The 26,109-nt window shown below is 31.8% G+C and overlaps 2 protein-coding genes across 4 annotated transcripts in view; one reads left to right on the top strand and one right to left on the bottom strand.

Annotated features, from left to right (window-relative positions):
• Window positions 1-26,109, top strand: part of LOC126734862 (dystonin) — a 426,801-nt gene that overhangs the window by 49,563 nt on the left and 351,129 nt on the right. The window lies entirely within an intron of this gene.
• Window positions 1-26,109, bottom strand: part of LOC126734868 (venom serine protease-like) — a 152,800-nt gene that overhangs the window by 111,996 nt on the left and 14,695 nt on the right. Inside the window, exon 1 of one of the 2 annotated variants that reach the window (XM_050438686.1) lies at window positions 15,352-15,508. The exons of the other annotated variant lie outside the window; for it this stretch is intronic. The gene's annotated coding sequence lies outside the window, so the exon portion shown is untranslated. Of the gene's footprint in view, window positions 1-15,351; window positions 15,509-26,109 lie in introns of those variants that run through there. 2 annotated transcript variants of the gene reach the window in all.

The raw sequence follows: 26,109 nt of genomic DNA, 5'->3' as shown, positions 1-26,109 counted from the left end.
GACTCACTAAAGAAAGAAATTGATAGAGTAATAATTCTGATATTTCTAACAGTAACAATTCTTTTATACATATAAAAAAAACATGGTAGATGAACACAAAATAACAATCTCTACACCTATTACCTCGTTTCTCATTTTTATAATTATTCTGTGTTTAACTAAAATATTAATTTTTTTATTAAAACAAAATGCCAGTAAAACTGCACAAGTTACCTCGAAAGGCAATATGGGTCCTTGACCTTGACCATTGCACCCATGGATGCACCAGTCCGCCAAATACCATACCGTACCATACCATAAGGCCCACACCTCGTTGCCAAATTGAACAAAAAAAAAATGATGTTGCGAACTTATAATTTCCTGCTGCGGCGATATTACAGAATTTAATTTGACGTGGAACATGAATTAACTAGAGACCGTCAAACTGAGTGGGTTTTAATAGTCATAAAGAAGAACGAGCAGCATAATAAACGGAGTGTTAACCTAGTAATGGTTTGCATGAAAGAATACTTATATACAGGGAGTTAATTATTAGTTATGTAAATCGTCTAAGTTCTATAGGGGTTAAAATATTTAGGGTAGCACATCTTCAAATTAACATCCTGTACAGGGCTGATAATAGTATGTTAAGACCACCTTGAAAGACTTAAACTCTGGTGATTTTAACTAAATACCCAATAATAATAATATGATCTTATAGTTTAAACGCAAGCCTAGGTTATCTTTAACAATTAGGTACCGTTAGTTTCGTGAAAAGGAAGTGTATAGGTACCCTATATAAGGATCAAACCTACCGGGTTCTCTATCCACCTGAGATTCTAAGCGATATGAAGTTAATTTTAAACAGTTAACGAGGTTACCGGGGCTTGAAGCTTTACTCTGTCTTTAGACGGAGTCATAATAATGTTTATGGTATAAATGATTCTGTTCACGCCACCGGTACTTTATAAAAGTTAAAAGGCGGTACCGCGTATAGGTATCATAGAGGATGCAACCGAATTTGGATTTAAAAAAATCAAACTAAAGTAACATGTACCGTAGTTTGAGGTTAAAAATAAATTTTTTTTGGTCTATGAACTTTCAAAATTATTCAGAAAAGTGTTGTATAAATTTTAAGCCCATAATAAATGTCGAAAAAAATCACGAAGATTTAGATGAGACTGATTGTCAGTATTCGTTCCTTTAAGTTTTGCAAATTATGTCTATTGCGTTTACTACTCAGCGTTTGTTTCTATATCATGTGTGTCTAGTCTTGGAAACAGTTTGTAAACATTGCAATCTTTTGAAATAAATCGTTCATGGCTCTTCGTTCTTTATACCTTCTTGACATATTTCATCCGATCTATTTTTGTCGTTTCCTTATTGACAATTTACTGATTACGCGTTTTAAAATAAAGATAACATTAAACGAACTAAACGTTGCAAAACCTACTACAAAATTTAAAAACCATCTAAGTTCAAACAAATTGAGATTTTGGTTAAGATAAATACTTCACGATTTCCTAGTTGACAGAAGCAAAAAATCAATGATATCCTTGCTTTCGATCCTTTGCAGATAGACAAAAGTAACAATAATTTTAAGGTAAATATTTTTTCTGGCTCCGGGTCGGCGGACTTTTAAAACCACTGCTAAGATCAATATTTTATTTAAGCTTATATGAAAACAGCAAATTTTTTGACTAGTCGCTGTAGTTTTAATAAAAGTTTAAATATTTCCAAGCTGATAAGGCAAAAAATAATGATTTTCTTGTTTGACTTTGACAAACCGTAAAATTACAAATTTCGAACTGATCACAAAGAAATAGAAAATGAAATTTGTACTACTTCTGGTAATTATCCGTAATTTTTAGCTTATATTTTAACATAGTATACAGACTCGCAAGTTGGAACAAATTCATTTAAAATTTAGGGGTGTGTTCGAAAAAAAACGCTCGGCCACGTTAATTTTTATGCGATTTTTTTGATGATGAATTCATGTATTCGACTATCAACTTAATTTTTTTAAATACAAACACCCATTTTTTATTTTATTTTTTAATTCTGTATAAAATTTTAAGTATATTTTGTAGACCATGTCCTATACCTAACCTCAATATTTATTAAGAAATTTGCGATTAACTTTGTCATAAGTAACCATGAATTTTTGGAACAGTTTATAAAAAAAAACAAAACCAAAAAAAGTAAAATAAATGTTCAAATTGTTGACCATTAACTTATTGACAGTAACCAAGTCGATATTTAAATTCTTGTAATACTTTACTTATTGTTTGAGGCCGAATTTGTTGTATTTCGGCTCTAATTCTATTTTTAATTCTTCTAAACTTTCAGGTTTATCAAAATAAACTTTAGATTTTAGATAACCCCATGGATAAAAATTCAATGGGGTTAAATCTGGCAACCTTGCTGGCTATTCAATAAAACCCCCCTATCCATCTATTTGGGAAAATGTTGGTAAGGTAATCTCGTACTGTTCGCGAATCGTGTGGGAGGGCGCCTTCCTGTTGTAACCATATCGAACCTGCCGGTATAAATGGGATTTCACCATTTGGATAAAGTGCAATTAAACTAGGTACTATCTGATTTTGAAGCAACTCTAAATATTTTTCAGAGGTAAGTGCGCCCTCAATAAAATAGGGACCCACAATTGACGTGCCCAATAACGAAAATGTTGCCTATTTACAGAACCATTAAAAAAAACTTGTCTCGTCGAAAAAAACAATCTTATACTTAAAAATTGTGGGTTTGCATTACATTTATTCATCATTATTTCGCAAAACTCTATTCTGCGGATGTGATCATTTTCAATAAGCTCCTGAATTAAATGAATTGTATATGGATGCCATTTATTCCTATGAAAATATTTTAGAACACATAATTTACTAACCGACTGATCTGCAGCAACTTGTCGAGTTGATTGCTAACGTAGCTAACGGCAGAATGTTAGCTTGTTTCCAGAGGGTGGGAAATTCCCCAGTTAGTATACAAGTATTAATTATATTGGTAATATGCGGTATAATAAATGGCCACAAAATATTATAAGTCCCACATTTAAATTATCGCGACCAGTTGCATTAGACCTGAGTTTACTCAAAATATTCATAATGTCGATCTGTGATATCGGAGCAAAATTAAATAAATCTTTTGTTAACCTATTATATCGATAATAATTTAGAAGTTCAAGATCAGTGTTAAAGGAGATTCCGTTTTGTGTAAAGTGAGAGTTTATATGGTTGACATTTCTAAGGTTTCCAGGAATGAAAGAACTTTCTGATTTACAAAATCTGATTTTTCTCATAATATTCCATTTTTCTTTGATATTACTGTTTCTTAGTTTAAAGTTTAAATAAGCCTTTTTTGCAGCTCTAATAGCTGTAGTGGTGTAGTTTCGAAGTTGTTTGTAATTTGTCCAGTGAAGAGGATTTTTAGTTTGTCGAAATCTTTTTAGAGCTTTATTACGAAGTTTAATCAAAATACGAATATTATCAGTTATCCAAGGTGCATAAGGCTTTCTCTTACCTATTACATTTCTTACTGGTGCGTGACGATCAAAAAGCTGAAGAATATTTGATGAGAAGAAATTAACTTTATTGTTAGCATTTTGCAAGCTAAATAGAATATTCCAGTTAATGTGCCTTAAGTCATATTGAAAACTGTCACTATCAATATTTTTAATATCACGGTAGCTAAAATTGTTGGAGGACAGTTTATCCAGTTTATCAAAATGTAAAGTGCAATAAATTAGAAAGTGGCCAGATACATTTGGGTCTCTAATTCCTACCTCTGTAACGTTTTCATGATTATAAAAAATTAGGTCTATTATAGAAAAGCTGTTTGCATTGATTCGGGTTGGTTCAGTAATTAACTAAGAAAAAAATTAAAACTTTCTGTCACATTAATAAGTGCAGCACTTAGCCGACTGGATTAATTGTTCATATTAATATTAAAATCGCCAAAGAACAAAATTCTATCGTTCGAGGAATAGAGATCCAACTTTAAAATCTCCTCCACATATGTTGAAAATTGCTCTGCATTACCCTGTGGGGGTCGATAAATATTACCCACCACTAAAAACGTCTGGTCAGGCAAAGAAATCTTCACCCAAATATACTCTATAAAATGTTTAAATTCGTTAATTATAACTTCGAAGTTAAAAGACTCTTTCAAGTAAAGCCCAACACCTCCTCCCCGACCATCTCTATCTTGGCGGACGAAAGAATATGTAGGTATAGTGAGAGATACAGAATCAATTTCTTCACTCAACCAGGTCTCCGTCACTCCCACGACATCATAATCAAACTGGGATACATGATCGCGAAAACTATTAAAGCACTTAACCAGCGATCTAACCAGCGTCTTACATATTATAATCTTACATTAATATTAGCTTTATATCAAGTATTAATATTAATATTATCATTTGTTACTATTTTCGAGCAAAACATCTAATTGTCTGTTTTCTGGAAGCGTGGGACGGTCCAGGTCATATTTGTCTCTAACATGACCAAAATCTCTAAACTCTTTTATCAATTTTGCTTACTACCGAACGTGTAATAGGCCTCTCCGGGTACTTATTGTTAAACAGATCGCAAACTTCGGCCTGTGTTCAAGTCTTGTCGCCATATTCTACCATCATCAAATTTTCAATTCTTTGTTTTTCAGTTAAACGCGCCATACTTTTAAACTTTGCAACTGCACTTGACACTTACTGATATTTACGTAAAGTAATACATACTGTTTCCATGCGATTAAATGGTGACAAGGTGTCAACAATCAAATATACATGTTACAAAACTATGAAAAAACATGTTTGAATATGCTCAAATGACCCAAACAGTTGCAAATTTATTAATAATGTTAGTATTAGGTATAAGACATGGTATACAAAATATACTTAACATTTTATGCAGAATTCAAAAATGGAATAAAAAATAGGTGTTGATGGAAAAATTGAAGTTGATGGTCGTTGCTTATTTTTGGTTTACCGTGTATACATGAATTCATCATCAAAAAAATCGATGTGTCCGTGCGTTTTTTTTTTCGAACACATCACCCTTGAATTTTAAATAAATTTGTGCCAACCTGCGCGTCCTGATGTTTAATAATGCATTTATTTTAACATAATATATAAACTAATGGTCTTCGAACTGGTGTTGTTAATTGTATTCTCTAAATGCAATAGAGGAGAAATGGAAGCCAAAAAGCAAAATTTCTTAGGTGAAAAATGCCCGAGATTTTGAGTTTTTTTTGGAGTAGGTCCTTGAAACTTTCCAAATTGTAATAACAAATGGTGTTGTAATTGGAACTTTCTAAATTAATTTGTGTAGTATAATAGAAGAAAAATTTTGTCGAAAAAAAGCAAATCTTCTCACAATTTTGATTTCTTTCTGGAGCAGGCCGTTGAAACTTGTTGAATTAATGGTCTTCTAACTGATACTTTTGAAACTTTCTTCTTCCGTTGCCTTATCCGTTTCAGAGGTGAGCTGTTAACACGGCTATCTGACAATGTTTGAAGAAAAAATGGTACGCCACTGATTTTTTTAAAAACCATAATTATTTTTGAAATCCCCACCGTTTTTGCGTGAAAAAATAAAAGCCAAAAACTTTTTTTTATTCAGTTCACGCTAAAGTAGGAAAAGGGGAGGCCTTTAGCCTAGTAATTGGCAAACATAGCCTACATGAGTGCTGCAACCTACTGATCAAATCAACAATGTTCGAACACAAAAACATTTATAAACATTTTATAAACAAATAGTAATCTTGAATATCTAACAATGGAGTAACAAAGAACTTAAGATACAGGAGTCTGGATGCAGATAGTGATAATTTTTTCATTACAGCTAAAATACGAGCAACAATATCTAGCCAAAATTATAAAACAATAGCCCAGCCCCCTACATGGAATACTGAAACAATTAAAGATTAGAATAAAAAACGAAAATACCAGGCGAGCCTACAGTACACCTTGAGCCAACATCCAGACAGGATGATGTTGAAAAAACATAGAGAAACATTAAGAGGTCAATAATTGCAACAACAGTATATTGGCCATAATAGTTGGAACTTTTGAAAATTTATTATATTTTGTGTGCCTTTTAATTAGCATTTTATTTTCTTTTATAAAGTTGTTGTACTCGAAAAACTAGTGTTAATTAATTTAAATGTTGACAAAAATTCAGCACCAGTAGCAGTTCGGAATAAAAATTTAAAAAAAGCTGGACAAAATACTTGGAACTAAATGATTTTTATTCAAAAACGACATAAAACATAACTTATTGAAACCATAATATTATAATTTATATTTGGTATGGTAACCCTTAGCATTAATTACTGCCTGCATTCTTCTGGGCATTGATTCAATCAAATTTTCAATTATTTGTCTGTCAATATGAGTCCAGGCTTCAACAAGCTTATGAAATAGTTCATCAGCATTTTTGACTGTTCCATATGCCCGAATTTTGCGATCCAGATGTTCCCATAAATTTTCAATCGGGTTTAAGTCTAGACTCTGAGCCGGCCACTTTAAAACTGTGATCTTTTCTTGGTCCAACCATTCTTTTACCAATTTTGACGAATGTTTTGGATCGTTATCATGCTGGAATACAAAATTTACTGGCATAGACTCAAATGTGTAAGGCTCCATTATATTTCGTAAAATATCCCGATACATAAATCGATCCATTTTCCCCACAATTTTATGTATTGGCCCAGTACCATACCAAGAAAAGCATCCCCATACTATCATATCACCACCTCCATGTTTAGCCGTAGGTCAGATAAACTTTTTCTTTAGTCCTTCACCTTTCGGTCGTTTTACATGAAGTATTCCATCACTGGAAAACAGATTGAACTTAGATTCGTCACTGAATAGCACTTTTTTCCAATCTTGTACAGTCCAGTTAAGATGATCCATTGCAAATTGTAGGCGTAACTTGACATTTTTCTTTCGCAGCAATGGTTTTTTAGCAGATCTGTAGCTGTTAAGTCCACCAGAACACAATCGCCTTCTTACCGTTCTTGCAGAGATATTGGAAGGCTCACCTTCATTTAATTTTTGTAAAATTTTGGATGATGACAAAAATGGGTCATTCTGGGAAATATTTAAAATTCGCCTATCTACACGGGCAGTCGTGGCTTTAGGTCTTCCAGTGCTTTTACCTGATACCACATTTCCAAATATACGATATTTCTTAATTATCCGTGACACGGTGTTCTTAGGAACGTTTAGTCTTTGAGTAATATTACGCTGCCTAACACCCTGATTGTAAAAATCTAAAATTCTTTGGCGAATGTCGCTGGAATAGGCCTTGCCTTTTCCCATGCTAACACAAAATAAAATAAATAAAAAGAACCCACTTGCACACTGGTGTGTCAAAGAGTGCCTGTAAATTAGATGCTGCAAATCCCAAATGAACACAATAGGGAGAAATACAGGTAAACAAGAATAACAGCACGGAGAACATTAGGATAAAGAAAGGAGCACACGAACCAAAAACTTTAGAAGACCTGGAAGTAAGTAGGAAATTTGGTGATATGTTTCTTAAAACAACAATACAAAATACCAAAAGGCTAGTCACAAATAATAGCGAGGTGATGGACGTGTGGAGAAGTTACTGAGCATTTACTCAAAGTACAGCAGGACCAAGAGAGAGATAAGGTCACCTACTATACCGCAGATCCACTGGTCGAGGAGCCAACCCTTGAGGATGTATCAAAAGCGATCAGCAAGCTGAAAAATAACAAGAGTATCTGAAATATGGAGAAGAACCTTTCTCAAACTCTTCCATACCCTCATACTCCAGATTTGAAAGGAAGAGAAAATACCAAATAGTTGGAAAGAGAATGTCATCGTGCAGCTGTTTGAAAGGGGCGACAAATTGCAATGCATCAACTATTGGGAATATCATTAATAAATATTGGATATGAGGTTTGGCCCCTCAATACTACTCGAAAGACTTCTAACTTCCTTAAAACTTCCTACGTAGAGCAACAGCTAAGTGACTACCAATCTGGCTGGCTTCATAAAAAAGCTATCAATCGTAGATCAGATCTTTATAATCCGTCAATTAATGGAGAAGTCCTGGAAATACGTAAAGTCAAACATCAACTCTTTATTAACTTTAAACAAGCGTATGACAACGTTCCGAGCGTGTGGAGCTGTGGAATGCTATTGTCTAATTAATTAGGAATCAAACAGAGATCAGCAATTAAGGCTCCGTGAGTTACGGAGTACGAATCGACGGAAGGAATGCATTTCAATCTTCTTTGCTATAAATAATGGCCTAAAACACGAAAACGCCATCTCTCCACTCTTTTTTAAAATAGCTTTGGAGAAGGTAGTGAAGGTGGCAAAAACGGAGACTCTTTTATTAAATCGGAGCCCTTGTCTTATATTGGCCTTTGCGGATGACATAGACATCGTTGGAAATTCAACTGTAAACGTTAAAGAAGAATTTCTAAAAATTGAATCTGCAGCGGAAAATATAGGCCTGAAAATAAATTAGAGTAAAACCAAGTACTTCACCACATCAAGATGGATCGTAGGGATCGGATAGGACAAAATGGGAAGATGGACCAATTCAACTTTGAAAGAATCCGTGAATTTAAATATCTGGGTGCCACTATTACGTCATAATGGCATGATCAAGGAAATTATCATCAAAATACAAAGTGCCAATCGCTGCTGTTTTGCATTACAGAAAATAATAATCCAGAAATATATCTTAGACGATTAAAATAATTATATACCAATTCATTGTTAATCTCAACAAAATAGAACAATTTAAGTTAAAGACAAATTCTGTTTTGTAAAGACAAATATATTTTAGGCAAAAAACGTCGTATTTTTTTACTATAAAATGTAAACAACTTATTAACCACTAATAATAAAAAATAGTAAAATAGACACTCTGTATAATATATCTAATACATAGTATAATTAAGACTGCGACTCGGTCGCCCGATAGCACTACGCATTGATTCATTCACATGACGGACGGTCCCTGGTTGTTCGGCTTATTAGTTCTTTAAAAAAAATGATCTAATAATTATCATCTCTTGGGAAGTGCATGGCGTATTATAAATTTATTATAGCGGTTACGTTTGTCCTTAGAGTGCATGACGAGGCCTTATTATTTAAATTTTAGGCGTTTTCTTTTGGTAATTGCTATTTTTAACTGTCACCGAATATTTATTTTTGGTGGGCTATCAATCAGAAACTTGAGGACCACTTGAGATTAAAAAATGTTCCGTGATTTATTTGAAGATGATTAATCAATCAATCGATCAAAAAAGTGTGTTTTTCTATGTAAAAATCAGCGGTCAAATGAAGGGATTATTCTTACCTAATCGGTATTTGCTATATAAAAGTTATTAAAAATAGCCGTGATTCAGAACTACATTTTTGTATTTTAAATTAGTATATTTTATCATATTTATTGAAGCGTGTTGACACTCATAACAATTACTTAACTGAATTATAAACGAAATAGTGAAATTAACGAATTCTTTAACACTTACAACACACTTATAGTTTATTCATGTTTTTAGTTTATTCGTTCTTGGTTAATTAAATTGCATTTTCTATAAAAAAAGGGAAATTTTTTTAATGAATCAGAAAGTTTGGCACTAAGACACTTTTTACACCAAATTTCATTGAAGATCTAAATATTAAAAAAAAACTTTGCGGATATAAGTTTATATGATATGATATTGTTAACAACAAATTTATACAGTGTTTATATTCGGTAAATGAAAGTGTCATAATATGTGTGGTAAATTAAAGCTAAATTAAATAATTTGTGACGAGAGAGAAGTACGACTTCGAGCCCTGAAGATGAATTAAATATAATTCGAAACGTTGGCTAAAAACAAATGGTTTCCTTTAACAATTGACCAATACACCCACAAAATACCACTTCTAATAAAGGATACTGTTTCAAAAGTGGTAATGGAATGCCAAAATATGATGTGGTCTTGGCGGTTGTAGCCGAAAACAATACTTGTAAAAAAATAAATGATATAGAGGCACAAAACCAATATATAATGAAGAAAACAATGGCAGGAATTAAATCGTGTAAGCAAAAACCCGAAAAGTCAGAATCTGGATTTAAAAACTGCATAGGCTGTTAAAGAAGAGGTAATAGAGAGGTAAAGAGACTGGAAAGAAGAGTAACAGAAAGATACTCTAAAACCGAAAGTTAAACAACATTTTTTAACGTCTATCCCAAATAAGAAAAATCAAAAAATAAAAACGTTGGACTTCAGGAGCAGTACAATCACCAGGAATTATTTGAAAAACTAAACCTGAAAAATCCCGATTTGTAACTGTGAAATTAAGCTGTTTGCCTCCAAGAAAATGGTAAATAGTTATATTTGGTATTAGATGCTTCAACTTCAATAGATATAACTATGCAGTAAAAGACTGTAAAGAACAGAAAAATTGCGGTAATTGTGCCAGCACTAAACATGAGGTAAATGCATATACAAATAATCAGTTGGAATATATCAATTGTAAAATGTAATTTGGACATTTAAGGTAAATCTGAATGTATGATATTAAATGTGCAACTTAATTATGTATGCTACAAAAATAGAAACAAAAAGTTCAACAAGCAACTACTACAAAATAGCAACCAGAAAATGCAGTTCATAGCAGATTACCAATAATGAGTTCAAAATCTGTTCTTGAAAATTTCTTAAATAAATTTAAAACATCAAATAAATCTTCAAATAAATTAAGTCAGTACTTGTTAACTGTTCCACAGTAATTAATAATTCTAATGAAAAGTGTTCAATTTTTCATTAATTTCAACTACCAAAGAAAGAATTTTTAAATTAATAATGAACCTTAAAAATATAAAATCAGTAAGTGATGATCAATTTCCTATCCTAATCAATTAAAAAATGCAAACACCAAAGCAATTCATAAGAAAAAGTGAAATTAAGATTATAAAGAATTATAGACTTATATCAGGACTTTGTAATTTTTGCAATATATGTATTTGAAAGACAATTTATAATCGCTTGGCAAATGTAATGGTCGAATACACGTTTCTCTATGCTGATGATAGGACTTTAATCTTTAGTAAACAAAATTCGGAGTTGATGTTGGCGGGAGTGTTTAGAACCTGTTACATCCTAGATAGTTTTTTATGTGTAAATCCCCTTTTAAATGTGTCTAGAACGCAGTGTCTATACAGACTATAAGACAGATTATGGCTTTAGATTTTCTTACAAAAACAGCACAAACAACGGATAATGCTTTGTTTTTAAGGGTAATATTAGACAAACGACTCGATTGGAGAATGCATGTGGAAGAAATTGCTGTCTAGATATAGTTAGTTATGCAATAAAGGTAATTGACAAAAATTTAGGTATAGGGATACTGCATTGCCAGCATTTGAACAATACAGAATTAGGTACGGCTTGATATATATTTTGGCGTAATTCTTCAGGCATAGAAAGAGTTTTTTGTTTTACAAAAGAAATGTGTTAGAATTATACTTAGAATTGAGTCATTACGTTTATCGAATGCCCCGCACATAAATAAAAAAAATTACATTAATAATATATTTTTAGTATTTGTATATATTCTTGTATATTTGAAACAATATTGCTTTAATTTCTGTTATAACATTATCTTATTTCATAATTTATGTTCAATGCCCTTTGGCGTATTTTATGAACAAATAAATATTTATCTATATATTGAAAGGTACCTGTTTTTAGGACTAATGCACTTTTTCTTGGAATAAAGAGGTTAGAGTTCGATGCTTCATCACTGAACAAAACTGTCAAAATAACTGACAAACTTTTATGATAATATAAAGTGTATTTTTTTTGGCATTTTTACATAAGCATTTGGCATCATTGCATCAGAGATGTTGTAAGCAAACAAACTGCCCATAGTTCCATGGCACTGCTAATTCTAGCCTTTTAATGTTTTAAGACATTACTTTATGGTGTGGAAACGTGGTCGCTGACAAACACAACACAAAGGAAAGTGTAGGCCTAAAATGTGGGTGCTTCCGCAGGATACTGAGAACTCCTAGGATAAGCCATACTACCAACATCGAGGTTCTAGATGAAATCAAGTTTCTTCTACACATAATCAGAAGCGAAAATGCCGAACCGAGTAGAAGATGAAAAGGCGTGAAACCAAACTTAAAGATTCTTCTGCGTGAGAATGTAACTGTGTCAACGGCCTTCGAAATATCTGTATAGACTGCATCAACCTTGATCTCCAGCTTATTATATAGCTGTTATTTTAAACTATTAAGTGCTTTATAGCTGCATTTATTCTATTATATGTATGTATTCTTCATGAATGCGTTGGACTATGACTGCAATAGTTACAATTACCTTAATTCATTTTACTTTATTTTTCATTATTGTTCATAGTTTTATGCAACGTCACGGTCAATTAAGGTGCCTCTGGAGTGTGAGATTTGAGTTTTCATATAAAATATGGACATTGATATATATGGTTCTTTGCTGAAGATACATTTTTACAAATTAATTACCACAAATTTACTTGTTTCGCATATTTCTTATGGAACGCTTTCTATCTGATTTTATCAACAAATCATCTATAAGTTTGATGCACCATTTGAGGTTAATTTTATTTAAATAGGTGTGACGGATGTACTGAACATTGTATTATAATTAATTGTTTCTTTCCTTCATTTAAATAATAATCTTCTTTCATTAGTAAAACCACTTTTAAGGAAGAAAGAAGCGTACAGTAGATAATGCGGTATTTATTAAAATTTTCTAAAATCAACTGCACCGCTTACGGCGGAAATAATAAGCACCAATTAACTCTTCTGCTATTGCTTTATTATTATTAGCATTTTGTCTTGCTCCGGTGCGCATTTTTCACATGAAAAAGTGCGTTTTTTAATGGAAAAACTGTCTGGCTAATTACGGTTTTTAGTTCATTTACAATGATTAGGATCGGATACCTGAACGGAGATATCAAAATAGATTTATGTCTTTTTTTTTAAATGAATGTGTCTTCCTGACAGAGAAGAACTGATGCTCGTCTGCATAACACGTAATGTTATACGTATACCACTATAATTTACTGCAACCATAAAGTTATGGTTTACACACGTGAATATACGTTACGTGTGACCTAAGCACATTCATTATGTAGGGTATATGTATACAAGAGGGACGAACACCTGCTGGAAAATTTTATATAAATATATTAAATTATTATTGAGTTTTGTTAATTAAAAACTATATTGTGCAGTTAATGTTTACGTAAAAACAGTACGTAAGATCCAAATAAATGTATTATTTAACAGAAAAATTTAATCCCATCAAAATACAAACAATTTTTATTTCTTTTGCCTTCAGTCATCCGTGACCTATTAAACCATCGGTAAGGACTTTGAAAGAAAGTCTGAGGTTTGAAGTTTTTTATTCTTGCCCACCTGCTTTAACTTCGAAATATGAAGTTAAATACATAATCATTTGTGTTTTTTGTGATAGCATTTATTGCTCGTCATGTCATGATGCTCAGGTTATCCAATTAAAGAGTTTTATTTGGTCTTCTGCGTCCAACTCGTAACCAATCCAGGACCTGGTTACGAGTGAAATATCTGTTCGTTGTACTAATAAAATAAAAAGGATGCACTATCAAAAACAACAATAATGAATCAGCGTTAAAACATTGGAGCTTAAAAATATAAATCCTTATGCTTAATCACCTTCTTATACCTTTATCCTGTGTCATTCAGTATTTCAACAGATTTAACCGTTTTTTCCGAATCACATGAAACAGATAGTAGCAAGAAAGACAATTTTTGATTGATGCAAACATGCTTCATTAATTAAAGCATTTGCCAGTCTTTGTATCACGTATTTCTCTATAAAAGCAAAGAAATTATGCAGTTTAGGAATTTTGCCTGAAATAGAGAAAAAAAGACAAATTGTTATTTATCCTAAAAAGTATTTATTTCTCATACTATTTTAACCGTCAATCTTTCACGGCGTTTTTTTTCAAATCACCTAAAGCAGAAATGACAGAACAAAACTTTTTTTTGATTTTTCTCTAAAATTACTGATTTCTGCAAATTTTTTATTGATGCATAAAACAAATTAATTGAGGCACTTGCTAGTTTTTGATTCAAGTCTTTATCTCTAAAAGCGAAGAAATGGAGAAGTTTTGGAAAGTGACCCGAAATATAAACATGACAATAAGAAGCATATAATTTGTTAATTTTCCTAAACATTATTGATTTTCCAAATTTTATTTATTGATGCATAAAAGTTACTTTATTGATTGGGGCACTTGCCAGTATTACGCCACTACGTCTAACAGTGATGATAAAACCTCTTAAAAATCATTGGAAGATCAGAAAAGACGATTTTTGATTTTGCTAGAAAAAAACATTGATTTCTCAATTTTTTTTGTTGATAAATAAAAGTTGATATATTGATGAACACACGTGCCAGTGTTTAAATCGCGTTTCTATCTCAAATAACGAACAAATTTTAATATTTTTAGAGATCACAGAGTGACTCAAAAACTTTTCATTCTCCAGAGTTTTTTATTGATACATAAAAGTTGCTTTATTGATTCGGCACTTGTCAGTGTTTGAATTACGTTTCTTTTTGTTTAAATGATATGAAACGATGAAATGACAAAGAAATGAAATTTTGATTTTTTTAATTTTTGATTTGAACTCTGGATTGCCTAAATTTCCACATTTTAGAACATTCTTAGCAAATTCTGTAGTGAGTTCCTACTTGGCTTTTATGTTAGAAAGAACGTCATCAATGGAAATATTTGTTATTATTGACTGAATATTTTTATTATTTTTATAGTACAATCAACCTTTAGCACTTTAAAAAAATCCATACAGTCTTTCTTTTTTCAGCGGAAATAATCTAAACACTTTCAGTTCCACTTTCTTTCCAAGGAATATACTCTAATTAGTGAGTGGGATAGAATGCAATTCGTTGCAAGAGAAAATCTTTGTGAAATTGATTTAATCTATTGCTCTATACCAGTCTACCGTTTTCGGAAAATTTCGGATTATAGGTCGATCACGTTTTCTCTAGATAAGGCCAAAAATTTAGTTATTTTGACTTTTTCCGCTTTCATGAATATCAGTTAAATTTATTTTTTAAGTAGAGAAATATTCTCTAAACACATCGAAAACAACTTTGACCGATAAAAAAGTGGACCGCGTGAATCGGTCCCATGGTCCAAACATGCCGTTTTTTCCGGCTTTATACATATTTTTCCGACATTGATCACAGCTGATGATTGACACATAAATGAACTATTTTTAAGGACAAGAAAATAAAAAATTCAAATCTCCACTGTTTAGTACAAACCTTAATTTGCTCTACGCGTTTCGGCTATTGCCATTGTCAAGAGCAGTCTTGTGTCACTCTCATGACATTACAAGAGAAAATAGGAGCACTAATATTTAATTAAAACAAATTACTGATCACATCACACGTAGACAATATCGTCATTGTTAGTCGGCAAAACGACATTTTCGGACTGTCGGACCGGTTCACGTGATCCACTTTTGTCGGACAAAGTTATTTTCGATGCCTTATCTAGAGAGATAACGTGACCGACCTATAATATGAAATTTTCAGAAAACCGTAGACTGGTATAGAGCAATCGATTACATCAATTTCACGAAGATATTTTTCCTTGCACTAAATATGTAATCCTTTATTATTTATTATTAACATTTCTATCGAAGCCTTATGTATTCTGCAGCTGGGTGCTGAAGCGTAGGTGCTTACATACGTAAACCCATTAGCTTAGCCATCTTCTTATTATTCTACTCTAATTCTTGTGCTTTGTGTTATCAAAGTCATTTATTTCATTTAAATTTATAAAATTTAACCTGAATAAACCCCATCTCAGTTATCTGAAAACTAACAGCCAATGGAATCCAATACAAATAGTTAATCAGTTCTGCAGCTAAGAAATGACTGTTGTATCTAGGAAGATGTAATACGACTATGTGGGATGACTACAAAAACTCATTTACTTGGAAAAGCTGATGTGTGTCACTTTGGAAAAAAAGAGAATGTTGCTTGTAAAGGAATTTTTATTCAAAGGATTCATCTGATCCAATCTTTCCAGTATAAACTTTAATGAAGGAATTTTGCCGTAGCTTTCTCAAGATCTTCTGGTGTCGTAACCTTCTTAGCACATTGGCGTTGTGTTCATTGGGCATAATAAGGTATTCCTTCTTCGGCTCTTCTGAATATCGTGGTGACATGGTGATTCTGGATATTGCATAGCCAAAAATGTTGTTTTTGTCCTGGTCCTTTTTTCCCTTGATTTTTCTCATTAGTTTAGTTTTTCGTAAATTGTACCTAGTACTTCGGAGAATATGTCCTAGGTAGGATGTTTTTCGTTGTTTTACAATGTCTAGCAGTTATCGGTCGCTGTTCTGTGTAAGGCTTGATCCACATTTGGAAGGCCTCTATCCTTTGAAGGGATTTGACCTTTGGTTACTCTATATAACAGTATAAGCCATATGTAACACTTTACCACTCGAAGACGGAGCCCTAATGGTACCTTTTGTCGCCGAGTGTACCACACCATGGGAAAAAGGCGATTTAAGCCGATCTTTTCACAAGTAAATACCGATACTGTCATAACATCATATCAAGATACGACCGTCGTCATAAACATAGAATAATAAAAACTTTTTAAGAAATTATAATAATTATAAAATATTTAATTTCCATAAAAATGCTTTTTATTGGATAAGTACCTTTACTCTAATGAAGAGTTTATGAACGGTAATATTGTTTATAATTTAAAGCATAATCTATTAATAATAAATATTTATCATGTAAATATTTTTTGACGACGTCACTGGTAAAGATTACTTGTGTCGGTGGAATCAACAATGCGATCGAGCGGCGTTGCGATGTTGTTGCCTTTTTCTCTTATATACATCTATATTATTCTCTAATATAGATGCATTTATTTAGCTTTTAATGTTGACTTCTTTATAACATATTTTATTAAAGAGGAAGTGTATTTTTTTGCCATTTCTACATAAGCATTTGGCATCATTGCATCAGAGATGTTGCAAGCAAACAAATTGCCCATAGTTCCGCGGCAATGCTATTCTATACCTTTCAATGTTTTACGTCTTCGACGTTGTCCCATTTGTCGTTCATTATTGTGCCCGAGTATTTAAACCTACTCACCCTCTGGATGTGGTTATTGTCGATATCTCTGTTGTTGTGTGGTTGTCTGCTCACTATTATCAGTTTGGTTTATGTTGATATTAAGACCAAACGATGACTTGTATCTAGTATCTTTATTCCCCTTGGATTATCCTCTAGTGCGAGTTGAAATATCGTTTCTGTGTATGTGTTGAATAGAAGCGGTGATAATACGCATCCCTGTTAAACTTCCTTAGCTATAGTTATGTTGTCCGTGTAATTTGAATCATCAGTTCGTAGTTTTCCTATAATTGGTTTCAGTATAATTGTGTATTATTTGAATATCTTTTTTTTTTCGATGCCAGCTTCCTGTAGGATGGGTGTTAAAAGATCATGTTTCACGTTGTCGAAGTCTGAAAATGTACAAATCTGAAGATCTACGTGGGGAAAATTTGCCTTTAGACTCTACAATGTCCCTGTCGTCGAAACCTATAATCACATTGCACTGTTTACTATGCACAAAATTACTTAAAGCACAAAGAAACTCTTTGTGCAATTTGGGCTGATGGCAAGCAATGTAACATGATTCGTTTAGATTTCTGATGTCTTGAATATTATGATTGGCATGTCTTTCATCCTATCATCTCTAAAATATATGAATTAAAGTGTTTTAAGGCTCTGAGCTTTTTTCTTTTTAAGGATTTTAAATCATATCTTCGACAAACAATGTTCAATCATAAAATGCTATCATGTCATAATTTTATTTTCTACTTAAGAAGGGCTAAAACATGGACGAATTTAATATTCCAGCCAGTACAGATGGTCAGATTCTTATGCAGTTTTCAACGTTTCTGTGACATTATCCGCAAAGAACGTTATCCACAAAAGGTTACACAAATGACGATGATGGAACTGAAAAAGAGAAGTCATTTATCTTCAATAAACATTTTAGCGAATCATAGTGACTTTTAGAGGGGTCTCAGCTGTTCTTGACATTCTTTCTTTGCAATCCTGTGCTCTTCCTGCCAGTTTATTTTTCACGAACATGCAAGTGCTTTCCTGAATGATAAGACACCATTGTGTTTTAGATTTACAGCTTTAAGGCTGTAAGGAGGGGCTTCCTCCTTGTGATAATTTTATTAATAGCATTTCTTTGATATTGTTGGATCTCATTAAATCATTTACAGACTTTACTAATTTATCTAAACCCCTGAAAACTCATTTGGTGTGACTAATCCTGAATTTTGAAATGAATCATAATCTCCTAATTTTCCAATTATACTTTCTCAGCTAAAAAAGCCTCATAACCAGTCTATCTAAGCTGTGATAACTGACTCTTACTGATTACTTGACCATTAATAGTATATCATATAGACTACAGTATTTTTAAGTTTTGCAACCTCTATAGTTAGTTCACAGTTGGACTTGGCTCAACACTGGTCTTTGACTCATTGATTGAGCTCTTTTGATGCATGATGAACTCTCAAAGACAAAGAACTGTATTCCTTTATGAAAATCGATCTAAGAATATACCCCTTTCTTCATTTGAAAGAATAAAGGATTGTAAAACCACTTCTTGAATACGCGAATCTATTTTAGTATAAAGAATGTCATTACGAACCGGACGCATCAGTATTGTAAATGTCAAGTGCATGGCTGCCGTCTAATTTTAAAACTGATACCTGTACTTAATGAGGCGTTAAATGGATTTTGTCGGGTGTAGAGTGCGGCTTTAATTATGCATTTATTATAATATTTGAAGTGTAGTTGGACATCAGGATATAAATGGCTCCTTCAGGCTTTGCTACTAGATAAATAGAAAGTATTAAAATACGTCTTGCTCTTGACGGGATTTTGTGCTTAAGGATTTAAATATTCTCATGTTCTTTCGCAGAATTTGCAAGATAATTGAAATTTCCTCCAAAACTTTGTTATGTTTCTGTTAGGCGCCAAAATTGCAGATTATTTTTTCATTCTAAAATACTTTTTCGGTTGGTTGCAAGTATTTTATGACACCATCTTTAGAATATTATGTTCAGAGCTTGTTTTTAATGACCCTTTCTTCCCAATTTATATAGCTCTATGTAGAATGGTTCGAAGAATTAAAAGAAAGGTTCAAGAGACCTTTTGTGATGAAAAACAGATGGGATCGTTTGGTTTAGTATTTGATTTTTATTTTTAGTTTTAGGTTATTTTTAATACACGTTGTAAGTACAGATAAGAAAGGAAAAGTAATAAACCAGTTTAGGATGGTTTTCTAGGAAAGCTACTCGGGAGTAAAGTTGGACTATTAAAATTAGAATATCTAAAATGTAGGCAAGATGCCCAGCCCGAAATTTGAAGGTTTTTTTGCTCTTAAAGTAATGTCAATTTCCAAAAAATGGCATTTCTCGAATTTTTCAAAAAACATTTTTCTTTTGTACGCAAACCTTCGAAATATTCTACAATTCTCAAAAGAAAAATCATAAGATGATTTTGTTTGTCAAACTTTAGTAATTTGTCGAAGTTTATAAATATTGCCTTTAGTTTTTTTTCAGTTTTTCATATTTTCCCAACATAACTCGCAATTAAAAAAAATGTATTTCATAAATGTTGAGATAACGAATGATAATGATGATGAATGATGATGTTTATTCATTTGTATGTTTTGTTATTGTGGCTCTTTAGTTTTGTAAAGGTTAGGGTATGCTTTATTAATTTTTTTTTCATAAAAACAGTTAGGAGCACTTGCAGATATTCGGTTATCTAGGTGCATAATTCGTAATTTTGTATTATGTCTATGTTATGGATTATATTTATGTATGTGGATATATAAAGTAAATAAAAATTTTTTCTATTTTTTTTCATCTTTTTTTCCCAGAAAAGTTATTTTTCGAAAATTCCAAGTAATTTTTTTTTTTAATTTTTGTGCAATTGTAAAACGTATTAAAAAACTTTATTAAAAAAAGGTAAAAGTAATTTTTGACTTTCGTCATAGCGAGTCCACTTAAAAATATCTTAACAAATTCTGGCATTTTTTTTGAAACTATTTCTAGACAATTATGACAATAAAGGTTTCCAATATTTACTAATTTATTTTTAAGTATTCCTTGGAATTATTTTTGTTTTTTATATAATCTTAATTAACATTATTTGAATATATTTAAAAAAATATATATATATTTCTTGGTACCATTAAAATAATGTAAATAGTTCTATGCTTAGAATTTTTAGCATTTATTTTTAATTTTAAAGAAAATTAACAGTATTTAAAACCTTCTGGTAATTCATTCCCATAATCCTTAGCAACCCATCTGCAATTAACCTTAATATTAATCTGCCCTGCAACATACATTACTAATTGTATTTATTCCTATTTTGTAGTATTTATTTGTGTTAGTGTATCGGTGTTTTTGTACACGAACAAATATTAAAAAATACATAATTTATAAATAGTTACAATATTTTATCCCTATTTTACTAAGTAAAATCTTTTGTAATCAATTTATTACTTAGCATTTTGTTACTGGTATTATGTTTGATAACTAATCTTACTAACAAACTAAGTTGTTTTTCTCCCATTAGTTTGACGCTGCTTAAACATACAGTATTGTGCATAAATATAGCAACAAGCGATGTTTTCAAAAATATTATTTGCTCCTTTATTTATTCCATAATATTTCTTTACTTTTAAGTACACGCCTCTGTATTATTTATAAATATACAGAGATATCATAAGAAGGCCAATGCAGAGTAAGGAACTTCATGTTTGTTTATTTAGACAATGTGCATAAATATAGCAACATTCTTGTTTCGCATTTATTTTTTCAGTTAAATATCGATTTACCTGCTGTAAAGTTGTTATTTTTGAATCTCAGAATTAACTTAAAATCGGTCGCTGAAAAACCGTCTCTGGTGATGTAAGAAAAATTATTGTGGAGCATTACGAAAATGGTGTTAGGCAGAGTGACATTGCAAGAAGCTTACGGCTTCACAGGTCAATCGTGTCCAGATTTTGCAACAAATTTCGCCTTATTGGAACAGCTGCACCGGCGATCATTCCTGGTAGACCCAGAAAAACAAATTTGAGGATGGATAGGCAGCTGCTACGAAATTCCAAAGAAACTCCTTTTTTGTCTTCTCCCAAAATTTTGGCAAAATTAAAAGAGGGTGGAGTAGTAAACCTCAGTTCCAGTACCGTAAGGAGAAGATTACTTGATGCCAACTTACCTGCTCGTCGCCCCGCCAAAAAACCGTTGATCTCAAAGAAGAACGTCAAGGCTCGTGTTCACGTTGCCCAATCTCATGTCCACTGGTCTGTAGCTGATTGGAAAAAAGTCGTATTTAGTGATGAATCTAAATATAATTTATTCAGGACTGATGGAGTGATGTACGTCAGACGCCCCGCCCCAGTGAACAAAGATTAAACAAAAAGTACATTTGCCCCACAGTTAAACATGGAGGGGGAAATATTCTTGTATGGGGATGTTTCTCGGCTCGTGGCATGGGACCCATAGTAAGAATAGTGGGCAAAATGGATCGTTTCATGTACAAAGGCATTCTGCAAACACATTTAGTGCCATATATGGATGAAGTCATGCCAGTAACAGCCATATTTCAGCATGACAACGATCCAAAACATGCTTCTCAATTTGTTAAGAGGTGGCTATCCGATGAAAAAATAAATGAAATGGTCTGGCCATCTCAATCGCCAGACCTAAACCCTATGGAGAATTTATGGCATTACATTGACACCAAAATCAGGCACCTAACATGCTCTAATACAAATATTCTCTTTGAAATAGTGGAAAAGGCTTGGAAAGAAGTAAACCATGACTATATTATGAAATTAATTGAGTCCATGCCAAGACGATGTGCAGATGTTATAAAGGAGAAGGGGTACTACACGAAATATTGAATTGATTTTAAATTAGTTGGGTTATATTTTTTTAGAATCAAAACTATTTTTTGTTGCTATATTTTTGAATAATAAATTTGCATAAACCAATTTGGTGTTTTATTTATTATGATACAAAAAATATGATAACATGAAAATATAAACAGGCTCTAAATTCTTGTAAATAATATATAAACCTTACTTATAAAATAGATACTAAAAGATATATAACAGGAAAGTTCAATGTTGCTATCTTTTTGCACAATACTGTATATTGTATTGTAGTTTCCACTGTAGAATTTTAGTTGTATTCTTTGCTAATAAAGATTGATTCATTCAATTTCTTGGCTTTGGGTACATACTAAATTGTTTCATACATTTTAACTGTTCTCGAATCCAGAAATTCGGAAAAAATCAACAAGAATTTTTTTAGTTCTTTAAAATTTCTTCCAGGCATTTCTTTTAGGATAAACAGATTCTTCACAATTTCTTGCTCCAGAATTCCAATTCTAGAAGAATTTAGAACTTTTGTCAAAAAAATGTAAGCATCAAGAGAGTTTTGTCAGAATTTTTCTGGTCATTCATTAAAAATGCCTCTCCATATTATATCAGTAAATTTAAACCACAAAAAAAAATTAAGTGACCTTTTTTTGGTATTGAATGGTCATTTAATTATTAATTTATATTTTAGTTTTCATATTTGAAAGGCATACAAAAAATCTTCAGCATGGAACAAGCTTTTCCATGTTTTCGTGTATTTCCAAGATATTCATCCTCTTGATCTTAGTTTCTCTTTCCATAAGTATTATAAAAGTCAAATGCATGACTATCGTCTAATTTTAAAATTGATACCTATGTTTAATGAAGTGTTAAATAGATTTTAACAGAGACTTAACTTGTAGATTAGCTATTAGAATAATGTGAATGTTCTTTCACAGGATTTGCAATATTAAAATATGTACATATTATTCAGTTGTTTGCAAGTACTTTATAATACCATTTTTACACTATTAGGTTTAGAGTTAATCTTCAACGTCCCTCTCTTTTTGTTGTTGTAAATTTGAGTTTAAAAAAACTTTATTTGATTCTATTCTATTTAGGAATGTTAATTTTGATAGAGGAAATAAATAAAATTATAAATCATTATTAAAATAGCCACAGTGAGGATACGGATGGAATTAATACAAAATTAATAAAAGCAATAAAAAATAAATTATCATCCCTTTTACAAAGTTAATAAATCACTCAGTTACTTCTGGCACCTTTCCTACATTGTTTAAAACTGCAAAAGTAATTCCTCTCTCTAAGGGTAAGGGCTCAACTAATGGTCATAATAATTCTTCTCGCTCAATCTCCCTTCTGCCTATCCTTTCTAAAATGTATGAACGCATCTTAAAAACATAAATTAATGACTATTTTGAGTCTAATGGTTTGTTGCAGTTTGGATGCCGTAAAAGCAGAACAACAACTCTTGCTGTGAATCATCTTACTAGTAGTGTTTTGGAAGGATTTGAGAACTTTCTTGAAACTCTAGCCTCTTTCCTTGATCCCACTAAGGCATTCGATTGTATTCTTCTTGAAAAACTTCATGCCCATAATGTTTATCTTAAAACAGTTAGGTTGATTGAGCTGTACCTGTCAAACAGAGTTCAATATGTTTGCTTTAATCAGAATAAACCATTGGAGTATGGAGTGCCACAAGGTTCTGTCTTGGGACCTATACTATTTCTTATTTTTATCAATGACTTGACCTTTTTACGAGGGGCGTCAGTAAGAAACGTTTTATTTGCTGACGACACAACTTACTACCAAAGTTATCATCCTTCACATATTGATAACATGGACTTTCAGACCTCCGAAAACAACCTTCTTCAGTGGTTTTTGGCAAATAGTCTTTCGTTTAACACTTCAAAAACTCAAAGACTTAACTTTACCTTAAGACATAATACAGTTGAGCATCCTATTCTCTCAAATTTTGCAAATGATGCTAAATTTATCGGTATCTACTTGATCCGGCTTTAACATGGGAACAGCATATGGTTAAGCTTTCAAAAAAACTGCCCAGTCAGCTATTTATACATTTTTGCAAACCCTTCTTACAGCATACCATAGTAATTTTCACTTTCATCTAACTTATGCTATTTTGTCATGGGGTCTCATGACTGGACTGGGATATCGTGAAGATTGCAGGCAATCACAATCATTTAAGAGGCTTAAAATCTTGACACTACCTTTTATTTACATTCTACAGTGCTCGTTGCATGTCCATCAAAACTCAATTCTCCATAAAACTCATGAACACTTCCATAACTATCCAACTAGAAACTGTAGAGATCTTGTGTCAGATTTTAAACGACTAAAAAGGTCTAGAAACGGAGCCAGGTATTAAGCCACTAAGTTTTATAATTGTATTCCAACAGGTATTTAAGGTTCTTGACTTATTACATTTCAAAGTAAAAAACTACCTTTTAATGAATGCCTTCTATTTATTTGAGGAGTACTTTTAATCAAGTTTTAACTGTTTTGTAATTTCTGTACACATGGTGTTTGTAATTGCAGTTTTATAATTTTTGAATGTAATAATTTTAAGATTTTACTGTAGTTTTAGTACATACAGTGCATTTTTTTTTGTCTCGGGTCATAGGGTTTTACGTGTAATATTTTCAACCCCATGTCAGAACCTGTTCTATTTAATCGATAGGATTGAAACTTGAAACAAGTGAAGTTTAAGTTTACAGACTTTAAAAAATCCCATTATTTTGCAAAAAAATTTGCGAGAAACCTATTTAAAATACGTTTTTCTGATGAAAAAGTTTGCTTTTTCTGCACCTCGTAACCTTCATTACCTTTACACTTTTAAAAATCAACAATAAACAAATAAAACCTCTATGAAAAATGGTCCAATTATTCGATCTCCAAGAATTCCTGCCCACACGTTAAGTTTCTGTCTTGTTTGGGTATGCGTTTCCTGGATGACGTGAGGATTTTCTCGCGCCCATATTCGAGTATTTTGTTTGTTGACTGTACCATTTGTACAGAAAGTACATTCGTCTGAAAATAGTATTTTGTTTGTAATTGTGAGGTCGTTGTTAATTCGTTCCATCCACTGTTCACAAAACTGCATTCTAAGAAAATAATCATTATAGGCAAGAGTTCTTGAACATTTCTAAATTTAAAAGATTTGTATTTTTCTTTTCTGATTGCCTTATAGCAACTACTCCTACTTTTTCCGGTAACTTCAGCAAACTGAGTAAGACTATTTGTTGGATTTTCTTCAACGGCCAAGCATACCTCCATTTTAAATTCTTCGTCTACTACAGTTTCGGTTCTTTTTCGTTTTAAGTGAGAACTGGCGATGCATCCAATCGTAATGTAAATCTTTTTCATGAAACCGTTGTATAGTTGATCTAGACGGGACGGGACGGTTAGGATAAGACACGGCAAAATTAATGCACTGTATATCGTAATCTGTAAAAATACATTGTTGTATGTTGTTTACGAATAATTGAAATATGCTCTTAAAATATTTGCACCGAATTTTGTAACACCCTGTTTATTATTGTAGTTATTAACTACAACTTTCCTATAACGTCAATGTTAACAATGTATAAAGTAGTTTATTTGTCTCGAGGCCAGAGCTATCAAAGCATTAATTTGAGATTTAAAAATTAAAATGTTAATTATTATTGTAATGAATATATTATGAATAAAATTTATTTAAAAAATAAGTTCTAGAAATGTATATCTGGTATTTTCGAAATTTCTTAAGTATGTAACATTCCTTGAATATCTTTGTATTATTATGGATGTGCTGTTATATAAGTTTATTGTTGTAGTTTTATTTGTTTAGTTTATTATTGTTCATATTATTCAGGGTATCTGGTTCAAAATAACAAAATTGACAATTTCGGCTTGCCTATATATTTTTTTACAAAAAAATTATCCTCTAAAACAGTATCCTCAGTACTTAAAAAAAAACGTGTTATGTAAGCCTATTCTCAACATAATGGCTTATTTACATATGATGATAAATAATTACATTAGATTAAGGCTTTTTGATCTTTAAT

This window comes from Anthonomus grandis, chromosome 4, assembly GCF_022605725.1.
Source record: "Anthonomus grandis grandis chromosome 4, icAntGran1.3, whole genome shotgun sequence".
Lineage (NCBI taxonomy): Eukaryota > Metazoa > Arthropoda > Insecta > Coleoptera > Curculionidae > Anthonomus > Anthonomus grandis.
This window is presented reverse-complemented; position numbering and strand designations above follow the sequence as displayed.